Source organism: Sturnira hondurensis, unplaced genomic scaffold, assembly GCF_014824575.4.
Source record: "Sturnira hondurensis isolate 20B ecotype Veracruz unplaced genomic scaffold, ASM1482457v3 Scaffold0022910, whole genome shotgun sequence".
NCBI classification, from domain to species: Eukaryota; Metazoa; Chordata; class Mammalia; order Chiroptera; family Phyllostomidae; genus Sturnira; species Sturnira hondurensis.
Genome location: NW_028095541.1, coordinates 11,923,297 through 11,938,175, shown reverse-complemented (window position 1 = coordinate 11,938,175; position 14,879 = coordinate 11,923,297). Strand labels below are relative to the sequence as shown.

General features: G+C 41.0%; 1 protein-coding gene and 1 long non-coding RNA gene across 5 annotated transcripts in view; one reads left to right on the top strand and one right to left on the bottom strand.

The window, feature by feature from the left end:
* Positions 1–14,879, top strand: part of ZNF438 (zinc finger protein 438) — a 173,995-nt gene that overhangs the window by 76,504 nt on the left and 82,612 nt on the right. For 2 of the 4 annotated variants that reach the window (XM_037037245.1, XM_037037244.1), the window contains one exon: positions 7,189–7,266. The exons of the other annotated variants lie outside the window; for them this stretch is intronic. The gene's annotated coding sequence lies outside the window, so the exon portion shown is untranslated. The remainder of the gene's footprint in view (positions 1–7,188; positions 7,267–14,879) is intronic. 4 annotated transcript variants of the gene reach the window in all.
* LOC118980590 (uncharacterized) lies at positions 11,145–14,560 on the bottom strand. Its single transcript, XR_005065143.1, has 3 exons — positions 13,998–14,560; positions 13,768–13,848; positions 11,145–11,686 (listed from the first exon to the last, which is right to left on the bottom strand). It is a non-coding gene; the product is annotated as an uncharacterized LOC118980590 (long non-coding RNA).

Sequence of the window (14,879 nt, the reverse complement as noted above, 5' to 3'; positions counted from 1 at the left end):
TATACTATGTAAACATTAACTAAAAGAAATATATATTAATATTAGATAAAATAGAGTTTAAGACAAGAAGTATGAGAGGCAAAAGGAACATTTTATGATAAAAGGGACAATTCAGTTGGAAGAGAACAGTTGTAAATTTATATATTAACAATATAACTTTAAATATATAAAGGTGAAATTGACAGGATAAAAAAATAGACAAATCACTATCATGGTTGGAGAATTTAACAACCTTCTTTCAACTGCTAATATAACAAGAAGACTGTTAAAGTCTGTAAGGTTTGTGTAGAATATTTAAATACCATTAACCAGCTTGACCTATTGACCTCTTGTTGTCAGTGTTCTATGTGGAGAACATCATTCCGGGCAGCTGCAGAATGCATATTTTTTTAAGTGTCCATAGAACTTCTACCAAAATAGAATGTGTGCTGAGCCAAAAAAGCAAGTCTCAACAAATTTCAAGGTATTGACATCATGCAGTATATGTTCCGCAGTGGAATTAAGTGAGAAATAAATAACAGAAAAGAGTTAAAAAATACTCAGTTTTCTTGGACATTAGGCAGCACACTTGAAAATAATCTATGGGGCAAAGAAATGAAATCACATTAGAAAATATTTTGAACTGAATCAGTATCAAAACTTGTGAGACAGAGTTGACGTGATGCTTAGGCAGAATGGCATAGCTTTAAGTGCACATATTTTACAAGGGGAGGGGATCGAGAGTCCATGATCTACTCTTCCTCTGATGAAACTAGAAAAAGAACTGCAAATTAAATTTTAAAAAACCCAGAAGACAATAATTAACAAAGACAGGAGATAAAATAGGGAAAATTAACGTAGTCAGAGTTGTTTGTTTTGAAATTAAAAATTTGTTATCAATTAGCAAAATTGATAAACTACTAAGAAAAGAAGAGAAAGCTGAAATTAACAGTATCGGTATACAAAGGAAACATTAGAGATCCAAGAATATCTGAAGAATAAGAAAATTTTATACTATGAATAACTTTATGTCAGTACTTTTTTTCCTTTTTTTAAAATTTATTTAATTATTTTTCAAGTACAATTTTCTGTCTATTACTCCCATCCCAACCCACCCCCTATGTCAGTACTTTTGACATCTTATATGAAATGGGCAAATTTCTTGAAAAATACAACTTACCAAAATGACACAAAAGGAAATAAAAAATCTAAATAGTGCTATATCTTTAAAAGTCATTGAATCCATAATAAAAAAATCTCCCCACCTCTAATAGTAAGTGTTCTTCAACTGAGTCAGGTCCCGGTATTAGGTCTTTGAATGTTTTTAGGATATTTAAAACTTCACTGTGGCTGACAAATTCTACACCCAGCCTACTTTCCATTCAGGTTCTTTCACATTGATTTTCATTTATTTACATTGCATCCCTTTTGTTCGAGATTAAGGGGAAACATTAGTTATACCATATTTTTTCATCCAGCTTCTGAACCCTTGAGAAGTAGACATAACTCAGATTAGAATAAAAATGTCAACTTCACGTGTGGAAAAACTGGGTAAAAGAATGTGCTTAGGTCTGCATTTAGCCTTCTTGTCTCTTCAGATTGGGTTGACTTAACTTGTCCTGTTGCATTTGCTGTGTGGATGAGAGGAGAATGAATGAATGTGGGTTTGGGAAACTGAGTTCTAAAAGAGAGTGAGAAACTGGTGACACCTGTGGCCAGATGTCTGCCCTGTCACCAAACAGGTAATAGGGTGGGTGGGGTAGTGGGGAGACAAAGCACCTGTCAGTGCAGGTGAAGCCCTGCTCTTACTCACGCTTTTTCCAAGGAGCCAGACCTACTCTGTTCAGCTGGAACCCACTGCTAACTTACTTCTGGTTCCATGTGTCATCTGGATCCTGCATCTTGAACAAGTTTTTATAACTTTGATCATTCCATAGAACTCCACTTTTCTCTCCTCCCCCCAAATTTAAACCTGGCATTTGTAAATAGTGCCATTTTTTAAAAACCACCATTTCAATAAAAAGTATTGAATTCTTCTACCTCTAGATTTTAAAGGGGGGTTGATGTGTTCCTTTGCTCTCTGCTGTCTGGTCAGTGATCATCGTGCCCCTCCTGTGCATCTGTTCCTTCTCTTACGCTCCCATCTCCCCATCTAACTCTTGTTGTTGTTTGACTTCAGGACATTGCTCAACTTCCTCAGTTATGTCAGTCAGCGTCAGACCTGAAACTCTCCTCTCAACCCCACACCCTGAGATTATAATCTCTTTCTCCTAGTTCATGTTACTGATTTTCTGATACACAGAGCTTACTATTTTTTAACTTGCTCAGTTCCATCAACCACAGTCATTTCAAAATCTCAAATATCAAAAGCACCCCCCCTCATTTTTCTTTCTCCTCCTCTCTGGCAATTTTTTGCTTTCAAAATCTTATATTCGGACATTCCTTCATTCATATTGTGTCTCTCCATCTCTCCTTTCTTCCCTCCCTCTTCCTCCCCGTGTATCTCATTAGATGGCTTAACCATTGTATCTTAACTCCCACAAACTTTATTCCCTTACATACAATTTTTATTTATATATATCACACATCTTTTCTTCCATTTCTAATCACAGAGGACTGTTTCTCCTCTTTAATATGGTTAATTCTACCAGCATTCTTGTTCTTCTATTGAGTTTGGTTTATTATTTATCAATATCCCTTTGTATACCTCTCTTTTACTGGCATTAACACATTTTTTTAAAGTATATTGGAACCTTGGTCCTTGAACTTAATTTATTCTGGAAGTCTATTCAAGAAGCAGTTTGTTCAAAAACCAAATGATTTTTTCCTATTAGAAATAATGTAACTTGAATTAATTTATTCCATACCCCCAAATGATTCCCTATTTTAACCCTTCTTATATACAGTACATGTCTAATGTACTGCTAAATCTATAAACACTCTAAAAACAAAAGAACATGTAATGTAAGTAGAAATTTACCAGAAAGGAAATGAAATGTACGATAAAAACATAAAAATTTACATACACACTTGAACTTACCTTTAATGTCCAGAGCGACCGATGCCAATATGGAGAGGAGGGGAGGAGGGATGTTACTGTTTGGAAGGGGAGCCCCCTTTTATAAAAGCGTCAGGTCACTGGTCGGGGTTCTTCCTCTCTTTTGTCTTTCTCCACTAGACTCAGGCTTCAGGCTCAGTCGGCCTCTGTCTCACTAAAAACCTATCTAGTGATGTTTGTTTTGGCCTGAGTTGTATCACTGGACAACTGGCCAAAACAGTTGTATCACTGGCCTGAGTTGTTGTCACTGGACAAGTTGATCCCACGGTTTGCTACTTCTTTGTCAGGGTGATACTTCTCACTGAAACTTTGCACTTTCCCCGTTTCCCAAGCGTCTCCTTGACAGCGAAGGAGGAATATCCTCCCTTCCCTCCGCCTCTGAGGAAGGCTCCTCAGCTGCCACCTGTGCTGCTCCCTCTGAAGGCCTTGGAGCTCCTCCGTGCTCAGCGCAGTGTGGTGGTCCCCCACCAACGCCCCCCGCCATCACCGTCCACCTCCAGGCCCGTGGACTTGCCCAGGGACACAGCGTCCTGCACAGCAGGCACAGGCCCATCCTCAAAGCCCCCGAGTCTCAGCAACAGACTCAGGCCAGTTTCGTCCAGCCTGATGGTCCTGGAAGACGCTTCCCCCATGCTTTGTCTGTGAGCCTCAAGAAAGCGAAGATAGTAAAACGTTCCTTCCAGAACTCCCCGAGGGTTACATTACTTTCAGAGGTCACCTCAAAACGCCTCTCAAACAGTACATTTGTGTAGTTTGTTAAAATTAGAAATGGCCCACTGGCACACAGGCTGGCTGAGAGGACTTGTGTTGAGGGGCAGAAATCGAACAGTGATGAGGCTCTGCTCTCCCACCGACTGGGCCTCCAAGGCTGGGGGCGGGCGGGGGAGGCAGGAGCATCCTCCATTTACAAGAAGCGCCCTGAGTGGCAATTGCTTTTCCCAGAGGCATTTCTTCACATTTGGGGCAAACACTGCATGAACTTGTTACTATTAGCCCTCCACATCACATTAAACTTGTTTTTCATGACATTATTTTTCTTGAAAACTCTTAGGTTTTCAGAATGGTAGACCAGCGGAGGCTTCAATTTAAAGTCCCCGCCTGCATTTCCACACTGCAATGTCAGCCTGTCCTTCCTTGGCTTGTACCCTGGTAGTGACTGCTCTCCCTGTGTCATCTGGGTTCTCCTCAGCGTTTTCTTCAGGAGATGCCTGTCTCATCACGATGGAACACTTGTTGGGGAAAAAATCCCTTGGCCTGCATGTATTCTTGAAATTCTGTCATGAAATTATCAGCAGCTCCTTTGTTGGAACTGGTGGCCGCCCCACACCTCACTGCACTGTGAATGCCACCTCATAAGTTTATCGAACCAGCCCCTACGAGCCTTAAGCAAATCCCTTTCAGCATTCGTTCCAGGCGTGTCTGTCTGTCAGGTCACTGTGCAGCGTCTTTGCTTTTTCATGTATTGCTGCCTCCAAAGTGCTACCGCCAGCCATCTGCTTTTTGTTTTTCCAAATCAGTAATTTTTCTACCTCTTCTACTGCCTTTGGTTGTTTTGCGAGCACTTTCACACTCTTAGCAACATCAGGACTATCGATGGCCCTTTATGTTTTAACATCGGGCCAGTCATTGATCTCGCCATGCCGTACTCTAGGCCGATCAGGCCAACACCTCTGCCATACTTCGCAATGATTTCTAAAGCTCTGTTGTTCTCACAACTTTCCTTTTCACGTTGCTGCTATCACTGACCTTCTTAGGACCCATAGTGACTTTCTATACATATTTAATAATAATAAGTAACAAAAGCAAAAAAGCCCTTAAAAATAATTCATATCACAATTTCCTGAGCTGTTAACAGCACAAGGTTTAGTGGTAAATTGACGCATACTCGTGCCTTCGCTCCTTTGTTTGTCGCCTGAGAGATGGGTGACTGGTCACGCAGGTATCGGCATGAAAGGGTTGTCAGGTCGAGAAACAAAGCTTTATTTGACACCCGAGACAGTTTTTCTGTGAACAGCGTGGTCGAGAACCTAATTGAGATGGGCGACAGTCAAGAACCAAGGTTTGACTGCCCTGTTAAAGATCAGCGTTGCTTTCACACCATGCCAGGCTCCTTAGAAGAGTAAAAGTGACTGGTTAGTTCCACTTCTCCTTTTTCTTTAACCCCCCCAATTATCGGAAATTTTGTTCTCTTTTATTGCCTTTCTAAAATTTTTTCTGAGGCCTCCAGTGACTGTTAAGTTCTTAGTCCTCCTCTTGCTCCCAAAAGGCAGGATGGGGCTCTCTCTCCTTTTGCCCTCCTTTCTTGGCTTCACTGATTGACATCAATCTTTTGTGGAGAGCCCCCTTCTCAAATAAATAAGTAAATATTATAGGAGATAAGCAAACTCTTCCATTGACTTGCTGGAGCAAGAGAGAGCACACAGATGATTGTGAAGTGGTGCCTCCTTTGGGGAAATGAGTTTAGGTTTCTTGATTATAGGTTGGGTGTTGGAGTTCTATGTAAGACAGAAGTGGGGCAAGTCTTTGGATTGGTTGATTCCTTAAGGTGGGGGGCAGTGCCCACAGTACATGGTAATGATTGGAGAGAAAGGTCTGTTGAGGCCCAAGACACCCTGTGTTGTAACCTTATAAACGAGCAGTGGCGATTGTTCAGTTCTCAGTCTTGCATAACCCGTGGGGTGGTCATTCTGGTTCTCTGGTTCTCATCGGCAGGCACGTCTTCAGTGAGTTTTGAACTTTCTGCTTTCACTGCAGTTGCTCTAGTTTCTCCTAGACTACCGCGGTTCCGGAGAGGCCTCACCGCCCCATGCGGTTCTCCTCGTAGTGACTCGTACTCCAGAGCCAGACCGATCTTTGTGAAATACAAATTCAAACACACTTTCTACCGAAAAACACTTGATGTCTCCTTTTATGTACCAAATAGAACCCCTTGTACTGAATGTAGTATTCAGCCGCTCTTACGCCACCCCAAATTCTAGTTCTTACCTGTCTGCTGCTCTGTCAGTTTCCCCGCTTCTCATCCTGCCTTCCTCCCCTCCGGTAACCTCCCTCATTCCCTCTCTCCCTCCCTCTTTCCTACTCTTTTTACTTTTCTCCTGCTTACCCCCAAACTGTACTCTTACTATAGAAGTGTATTGACTATTTCTGAGCTCATGCTGCACATTATGGCCACTTAGCTACAATAAAGGAACTTTTATTTCTTCCTGGAATGCTGTTTCCAAACCTAACTTGGTTCTCATTGTTAAAAGTCCTACTTCTTGAAACTCTTTAAAATTTACCTTTATAGAGCATGTTAGTTTGCTAAGTTCTGTTTGCTTAGATTTGGAAGCTAGGAGTCCAAGTTCAAGGTGTCCCCAGATTTGATTTTGTTTTAGACTCTCTCCTTGGCTTGCAGGTACTCACCTTCTTGCTGTGTCCTCACATGGTCTTTTCTCTGTGTGCACACATCCTCTCTGTGTGTCCTAATCTCTTCTTTTATAAGGACATCAGTCAGATTGAATTATGGCCTACCATAGGGGCCTCATCTTAATTTAGTCACCTGTTTAGGGGCCTTATCTCCAAACATAGTCACATTCTGAGGGATTAGGGATTAGGGTGTCAACACATGAATCTGGGGTGGGGGGAGCACAATTCAGTCCATAACACAGAGCCTTCTCACATATTCCATGTAGTCATTAACCCTCTCCAAAATTCCATAGCACCTTTACAACTTATAGCACTTGATACAGAGTTATCCATGCTTTTCTGTCTCCTCTGGTGGTTTGTACTTTTCTTAAGGACAGAAACTATCTCCTACTCAGCTTGTTCTAATATTCCCCTGTTCTAATACTGAATAGGGCTTGATTGTTGGCTAAATTTTAAATATATAATTTACTGTAAATCAGGCTAAATAGTAATATATTTTCCAGAATTTTTAGGAAATTAACAAAATATATGAATGGAATGTATTATATCTCCTGCTTTAGAAGTCTTTGAACACAGTTTGAGACTTTTATCTCAGGCCTTTAAATTATACATAGTATAAGTGCTTTCATTTTTATACGAGTTTATATAACTCTTTTATGGTCTTTAAAATGTAATCATCTAATTGACTTCTATAAGCTACCTATCAATTATTTCCATTTCATTACTGCCATTAAATTTGTTTTCAGGTAAAGATGAGTACCATGTCTTTTTGAAAACTGAAAATGTGACTTTTAGAAGACATTTGCTAACTCAGATTACTTCAGGTAAGTTTCCTTTCATCCATCTTAGCACCAATTTAAGATTGATTTAAAAGGTAAAGAATTGAGTCCACTACCTCTGACCCCTTCTCAGCTCTCAAGTTTCTTAGAATATCTTAGCTTCACCTTGTATGTTGAATCACACATCTTAGAAAATAGTGGAACAATGACTTTTATTAAATTCCATGTGCTTATTAAAATATGATGTTTAAACTTGTGGTATTATGTTTAAATTGAGACTAACACCTCAGAATAATCTTTTATTTTGTATCAGTTCTAGTCATCATAGTCCTGACTCTGTGCCAAACTCATGTTTTTAAAATGTTTTTTGCATTGTAGGTATTATTTTCTTTTTCACTGTAAGTCTTTATCTGGCTTTTCTAAATGATTGATGCCTTCTTGATCATTGAAGGAAGATAGTTAGCAGTTAAATAACACTTGAATCTTAAAGGTGTAAGTATTTATTTAAAAAACTAGCTTTGAAGAGTCATCCTAACCAACCTCAACTCTTAGAACTATCTCCTCGCAGTCTTTTGTCTTCATTCTCACTTCACATTCTGCTGCCAGATGGGTCTTTGTACAGAATCACTGCAGTAACTCTATTACAATTTGATGGCTCAGACTGACTGTTAGGCGGGACCCACACTCTTTTGACTGGCATTCAAAGCCCTCTACCAAGCTCCTGAAAATATCCCTACTTTCACCAACTGGACTATTTCCTATGTTTTAAGTTTTCATTGTTTTTCCTGTCTGTGTCTTGACTTGTACTTTTTTTCTTGATGTTTTTCTATGATGTTCCCTGTTCTTCCTCCCTTACCATTTCCTGTGCCAGTTGAAATCTGTGCAAGTTCTCAAGACTCAGCCCAGGTGCCAGCTCCTCCATGAAGCTTTCCTTGATTGCCTCAGCCATAAGCATTAGTTTGCCATCTGCTACTTCATCTAATATTTTGTTTTTGTCACTAAGATAGAACATTTTATCATGCAGTTTTATTACATATGTTTATCTTGTCTTGCCAACTATGTTGTAAAAACTGTAAAATCAAACCTCTTGTCTAACTTATTTCCACCTCTCACAGCCTTCAGCATAGTCTTTAACAGAGTTTAGTAAATATTTGTTTAATAAATTAGGAATGTGTCTGGATTTTTCTCCCATCATGCCGTCCATTTTTCAGCCTGGCAGACACATATGGCTCCTGTTCATGGCAACCGTTCATTCCCATTGTGCTCTCCTGGCAGACCTTCCTCCTGCCACTTCACCCTAGAAAACACTGCCCAAAGTGTAGTTAGCAAGATACACTCAGTTCCCAACCTAAGAAATAAACTGTATTGAGAAGTTCATGTCTAATTCTGTTGTTTGGAATGCAGAAAGCATTTTTCCACAAAAAACAATGTTATAAATAGTGCTTCAGTTCTCAGCCGTCCTCCCAAGACTGTTTAACTCATAAGTACCAGCACTGATTTAACTACAGATAGTCACCATGTATAACACTGTTTTGCAAAGAAATTCTGCATTTTGGGTGTGGAAACACGTCCCCCACACCCTAGGGGCCACTTTCTGGGCGGCATGAGCAGCAGGAGGGCATGAACTGTGTCTCCAGCAGTGGCTCAACGTATTTGATGTTCTCACACCAATAGCTCTATAGTTTCCAGTACTTGCATAAATGACATTTACCTGCAGTTTGCTGATACTCTTTCGTTCTCTAAATTGAGGGCAAGGGGCACTTACTCCTCTGATTCTCTGATTCACGACAGATTAAAATGGTAAATGGGGCTTTAGCTGTCCTATCATGTGGGCAGGTGATTTTTAAGTCAGGTAATCGACAGGTTAGGAATTGTTTTACTATGTCCCCTTTTCTCTTGGTCTACAAACTTATGGGGATTGAACTTTAGGGGTGGGCAAAAGTAGGTTTACAGTTGTGGGTACACAAGACAGTTACTCTTTATTTGTTATTCTTGTATTGTGTATTCTTCCATATGAACAATTGTAAACCTACTTTTGCCCACCATGTATCAACGTAGAAAATACTTCTATCGATAGGAAAAACACATTTATAGGTATCAACCTTATATTTAACATCACGTCAGTTTATGTGAATGAGGGATTATCATGTCTTCATTTCTACATGGGCAGAGTGACACTCCCTGTGAAAACACGTCAGTGTGCGCATAAACAAGCCTGGAGGCTGACAGTTTGTTTTGTCAGGCTGTAAGCGAATGTGTTCAGTCATCCTAGGCTTTGAGCACAAGAGTGAAAGTCTATTTATGTTTAATGCCATTGTAGATGCTAGGGGCTAGGGAAAGAGAACCATAGTCTTAGGAAAGTTTGCTTTTCCTCCAGGATCCTGAAATACAGGGAGTAAGTATGAAAGGAACAGAGTTCAAACAATATGTTGTTAATGGCCATAAAATGCCTCATGAGGGTAACAGATGCCCTCGGAGTGTCAGAATGGCAGTTCCCTCACGTTTCACCCTGTTTCTAAAGGTGCTGGTGGGATTTCAGTCCGTCTCAGAGCACGAGTGTTCAACCAGTGTGCCTGGGAATTTGTACAACATGAGATACCCAACTGTCTAGTCAGGAGCACTGGCCTCTCTTCCCTTAGATTGCCAAATTTAAAAATGGCAACAGTCAACACAATGGACATCTACTGTGAATCAGTCAAAATGTTACCCATTTTTGTCAGATCAGCAAAAAGTTACAAATTTTGTTGTGCCACACAAGTTTAGTAATTAGTTTATATGCGCCATGAGATGAAAAAGGTTGAAAATTGCTGCCTTAGAAGAATAGTGGAGATTTAAATAAAGAGCTGGGAGAGAAACTTATGTTCCAGGTTGGACTAACAGCGTGACGAGGGAAGTAGAGACAGAAAAACAAACAAACAAACAAAGCAGGAGCACTGGCCACGACAGAAGGCTTAATCCATGTCGGGTGCAATAATAGGTGGGAAAAGGACACCGTGGGTCAAGCTTGGCGATGCATAAGAGTTACCCACAGACACTTTTAAAAATACAAGTCCCTGAATCTTGCCCCAGAACTAATACGTAGAATTTCTGGGGCATGAAACATAAGCTCGTTTTCTTTTAAGGCTCCCGCAGTGACTGGGGGTCCCTGAATTAGAAGGATGGGCCAGAGTTAGGAGAGCTGTGAGTGCCTTAAGGGCTGAGGAGCCGGGTCTCTGTCTCTCAAGGAGCGGGAAGCCCTCAGAGGTTTCTGAGACGGGTGGCACGATCAGATTGATGGGTGCCAAGATAAATGATTTGTCCACGGCTTATGAATGGAAGAGAAATAAGAAACAGCTTGAAGTAGAGCAGTGGGGGGGTGGGGGAGGAGATGGTGACATCTGTAAGTGTCCTTAGATGTGTGGGAGTTGATGATGTCAGCCTTGACCTTAGCATGATTTGTTTTATAAACTGATTATAAAGCTTAACCCTCATTAATGTGATCTCTTTTCTCTTACAACCTGGCAACTTAAACAGTAATTTCAGCCAGTTGCATTTAATGGAAGGAAACCATTGTCTACTCATGTACTCGTCTAACTCATAATAGTAAGTGAAGTTATGTGTATGAGGAATATGACCTTCAACATAATCATTATAAAGCATTTAAACCACCCACGTATGCAGTGACATAACCCCAGTTCTGCAGGATGGTGCCAAGAACTGGAGTCACATATATAAGATAGTTATTGGCACACAACTCTGTAGCATTTGGTCAAAATTTGAAGAAATATTCTAAATCATGCTCCACATTTTAATATTTTTAGCATCAAATTTGATAATTGCTTAGTTTTTTGGCAGTAAACCCATGCATTCCTCCTGGCAACAGTGACTGTGCTTCCTCTGAGCTTCCGCCCCTCTTCCGCCCCCAGCCGCTGCCAGTGTGGCCCCAGGCCCCTGTCCATCCTCTGCTGGTCCCTGTCTGTGAGGGCCCCCAGCAGAGAGGAGGCTTAAAGGAGTCCGATTGAAACTTTTCTTTTGTCGCCGACACATTGGACAATACTGGGGACTGTCCGGGCCAGTGTCGGGCAAGGCAGCTGCTAGAGCACCCCCACTCAGGAGTCTCAGACCATGCCACTGGCTGCAAATGTTTTATGCCTCTTTGATGTGTTTTGAATATGTTACGGTTTAAAAACAGTGAGCCATATTTATTAGCAGGCAGAGAAGTAAGTTCAAGGAGTGGTCTGACCCCTTTCAAAAAGACTCGACATCATGGAAATTTGTTTTGAAAGAGCCCCTCTTTTGGCTCCTCTGCAGTGCTACACACATGACCACAATTTCCGTGTGGTCCTCTTGGCCTGCGATCACGAGTTTGTTGTTGTCTTATTAATATCCCCATCTCCCTCGAGTACTTTTCTGTAGCTACTTAGGTTTCACTACTCATGCAGGTGTTCAACCAGAGAATGGGTGGTCTGCTTAGATTTGAGGGGTCCTGTAGGAGAAAGGGAGGAGAGAGCTAATATTTGTCAGGCGTCCTGTCTGTGCTGTGTTCTTTACATGTATTTTTATCATTTTAACTCCATTTTACCCGTGACCAAGTTGGGGTTTAGAGAGCTTTAAAAAATGTATCTGACATCAAAACTAAGGAGAACTTGGTTTTGATCCCAGGTCTGTCTGGCTGTCTAAACAGCCTGGTCTTAGTGTGTGTGACTTTCATTTCTTGGGGAAAGATCAGCAAACTCGGAATCAGGGGCGTCGAGGACCAGCTCTCCCTGTGTCAGTAACAGTGTCCAACAGCTTATGTAAAGCTCTCAGCTCCTCGTCTGTCATATGGGGATAAAACCTGTGTTACCGGTCATCTGAGATTTTTACAAGAATAATAAACGAGCAAATTTCAGTGTGATATTACAGGTATAAAAACCAAAGGAAGATTGAGAGATTTTTAATTCAAGAAAAAAACAAATTAAAAAACAAAACAAAACGTGAAATTGGATGACTTGCACAGATTGTGTAGTATTTCACTTCTTTTTTTTTTTAAGATTTTATTCATTTATCTTTAGAGGGAAAGGGAAGGAGAGAAGGAGAGAAACATCAATGTGTGGTTGCCTCTCATGGGTCCCCTGCTGGGAACTGGCCTGCAACCTAGGCATGTGCCCTGACTGGGAATCAAACTGCGATCGTGTGGTTCTCAGGCCCGCGCGCTCAATCCACTGAGCTACACCAGCCAGGGCAGTATTTCACTTCTTAACGTTGCTCTACAGACTTTCCAGAGTAATGCTTGTCAGGTTTGCGAGTCCGAACACCATGATGTGCCAGACCACGTCGCTGAATTTAATATCTCGGTGTAGGGATTGTCCTGGCAACACATCAGTTACTTCTTTTTGCTTACCAGAAGCAATCATTAGTCTTTATACCTTATCAAATAGGTCTGAACTCTAGAAGGTACTGAAGGAATGTTCATAGCCAGTGAGGACCAAGATGATTCTAAGACTACTTACTGTATTTTTGGACTATAAGACATACTGTTTCCCTCAAATTTTGTGAGGAATAATGGTTGTTAATGCTCCTGTTGAGTTCTGTTTACATTTACATTAGTGAAATATTTTGTTATTTATGTTATTCAATACTTTACCACATTTTTGCTTCAAAAATTTTTTCTATTTTTCTCCTCTAAAACCTAGGTGTGTCATGGATTTAGCCATAGATTTAATAGACTCAAGTTGATGTTAACATTCTCAGTAAAAAAATTCTTTATAGTTTTGAAATTTTTTTACAAGCCTGAGTAATAAAGTCACATTTTATAAAACAGTTTTGCACACAAAACTGCTTTTCAGAATGTTTCCAGTTTCCTGGCAACTTTTATAGGATTATGGGATGATGAAGACTGAAGGACAGCTGTGAGGTATTACAACCCATTTATGCTTTTCTAAGTATGCATATAAGAAATTAGGGAACTCTTCATGTTAGGACAGTACTGCGAATGAAGTGGCAGTGAGCCTGGGATGTACCAGTGTCATGTCCTGAGCTAACCTAAAACCTTGACCCAGTGAAAGCTCTAAGTCTCTTACACATCAGACTAGCAAAGACAAATGCCGTAGGAAGACTAGTTGACACGGTAGAGGAATGGTACCAGGCTTCAGATATGAATCCGGAAGACTGCACCTGTTCCGTCTGGGATTCCGAAGTGTGTAGGACTCTTCTGCACCTGCCATACTCAGCACATCCCGGAGCGGGCTCCCTAGTCCTCAGGGGCTGTCTTCCCCGTGGCTCCCAGGGCCAGCACCGGGCCTGCGTCCTGGGTCTGGGGGGTGGATAATCACTCCAGTCGGGGCCTGGCCTAGTGAAGGGAAGGAGAGTAGACATGGAAAGCAAAGAAAACACATGAAGTAGAGATTGTGGCCAGATTTGGTCTGTAGACGCGTCATGTTTGTTTATACAGTGTTTGTTTTATTCATAAATTAGTCATTAGTGTTGCTTTAACTAGTTACTGATGTCATTTGTTAACTAATTTGAGGTTCAAATTCAGAATTTTGGGTTCTCTTGTAAAGGAAGATCTAGCAACTTCAGGCCTACCTTTCCATGGGTCAGTCGTCAGGTCGAGTGAGGTAGAAGCTGCTTCTCAGTGCTCATAGCCCCGCCCCAGCTGTTGATTTTCTTTAAATAGAATTAAGAGGAAAGTTGATGTTACTGCCATCTGTGTTAAAATTGGAAATAATAGGTTGATGGGATGATGTATTTCAGTGTAAGAGAAAAAGGTGGTAGTTCCCTAGGGTTATCATAACAACAGAAATGTACGTGCTCACTGTTCTAGAAGCCAGAAGTCTGAAGTCAAGGTGTTGGCATGGCCATGCTCCCTCAGAGGCCTCTAGGGGACGATCCTTCCTGCCTTTTCAGAGCATCAGGTAGCCCTAGATGTCCTTGGTTTGTGGCAGCACAACTCCAGTCTCTGCCTCCATCTTCTCTTGGCCGTCTGCCCTCTGTGTCCAACTTCCTCTTCTTATGAGGAAAGCAGTCACACTGCACTAGGGCCCACCCTAACCCAGTATAACCTTACCTTAACCTGATTGCACTTACAAAGTTCCTTTTTCCAAATAAGTTTACATAACATTTGGGGAACACAGCAACTTACAATAGATGGTGTGTTTCATTGTGGGGAGCAGAATAGTGGCTTAAGAGCAGAGCGCCCGGGTTCATATTTACTATTGATGTGCTGTGTGATTTTGGATAAACTGCTTACCCCTCTCAGAGCCTCCATGCCCTTATCTACAAAATGAAGATAATGGTACCTACCTCGTGGGGCTGAAGTAAGGACAAAATGAGTTAATACGGATAAAGCACTTACTGTGCGCAGCCCATACTGAGTGCTCAGTTAACTGAACCGTTGTTATCATTATTATTACTAGCTGTTATTCATACATAATTTTCATGCATATAAGGAGTAATGGTGCCAAAAACTGTTATTTAAGCGAGCTTTATGAAACCATGAACAAGCTATGAGCAGTAGATAGAAATGATGCATAAAAAGAACCAATAAAAAAAGAGTGAGAGACTGAAATTTAATAAGGCTTACTTTTTAATGAAAATAAAATAATTGCAATACAATGTCTAACTTCCTCACTCTTTTAGATTAGCTTCCCAGGCTCTGTGTGCACGTGAAACTTCAAACCCAGAAGCTCACATACTGA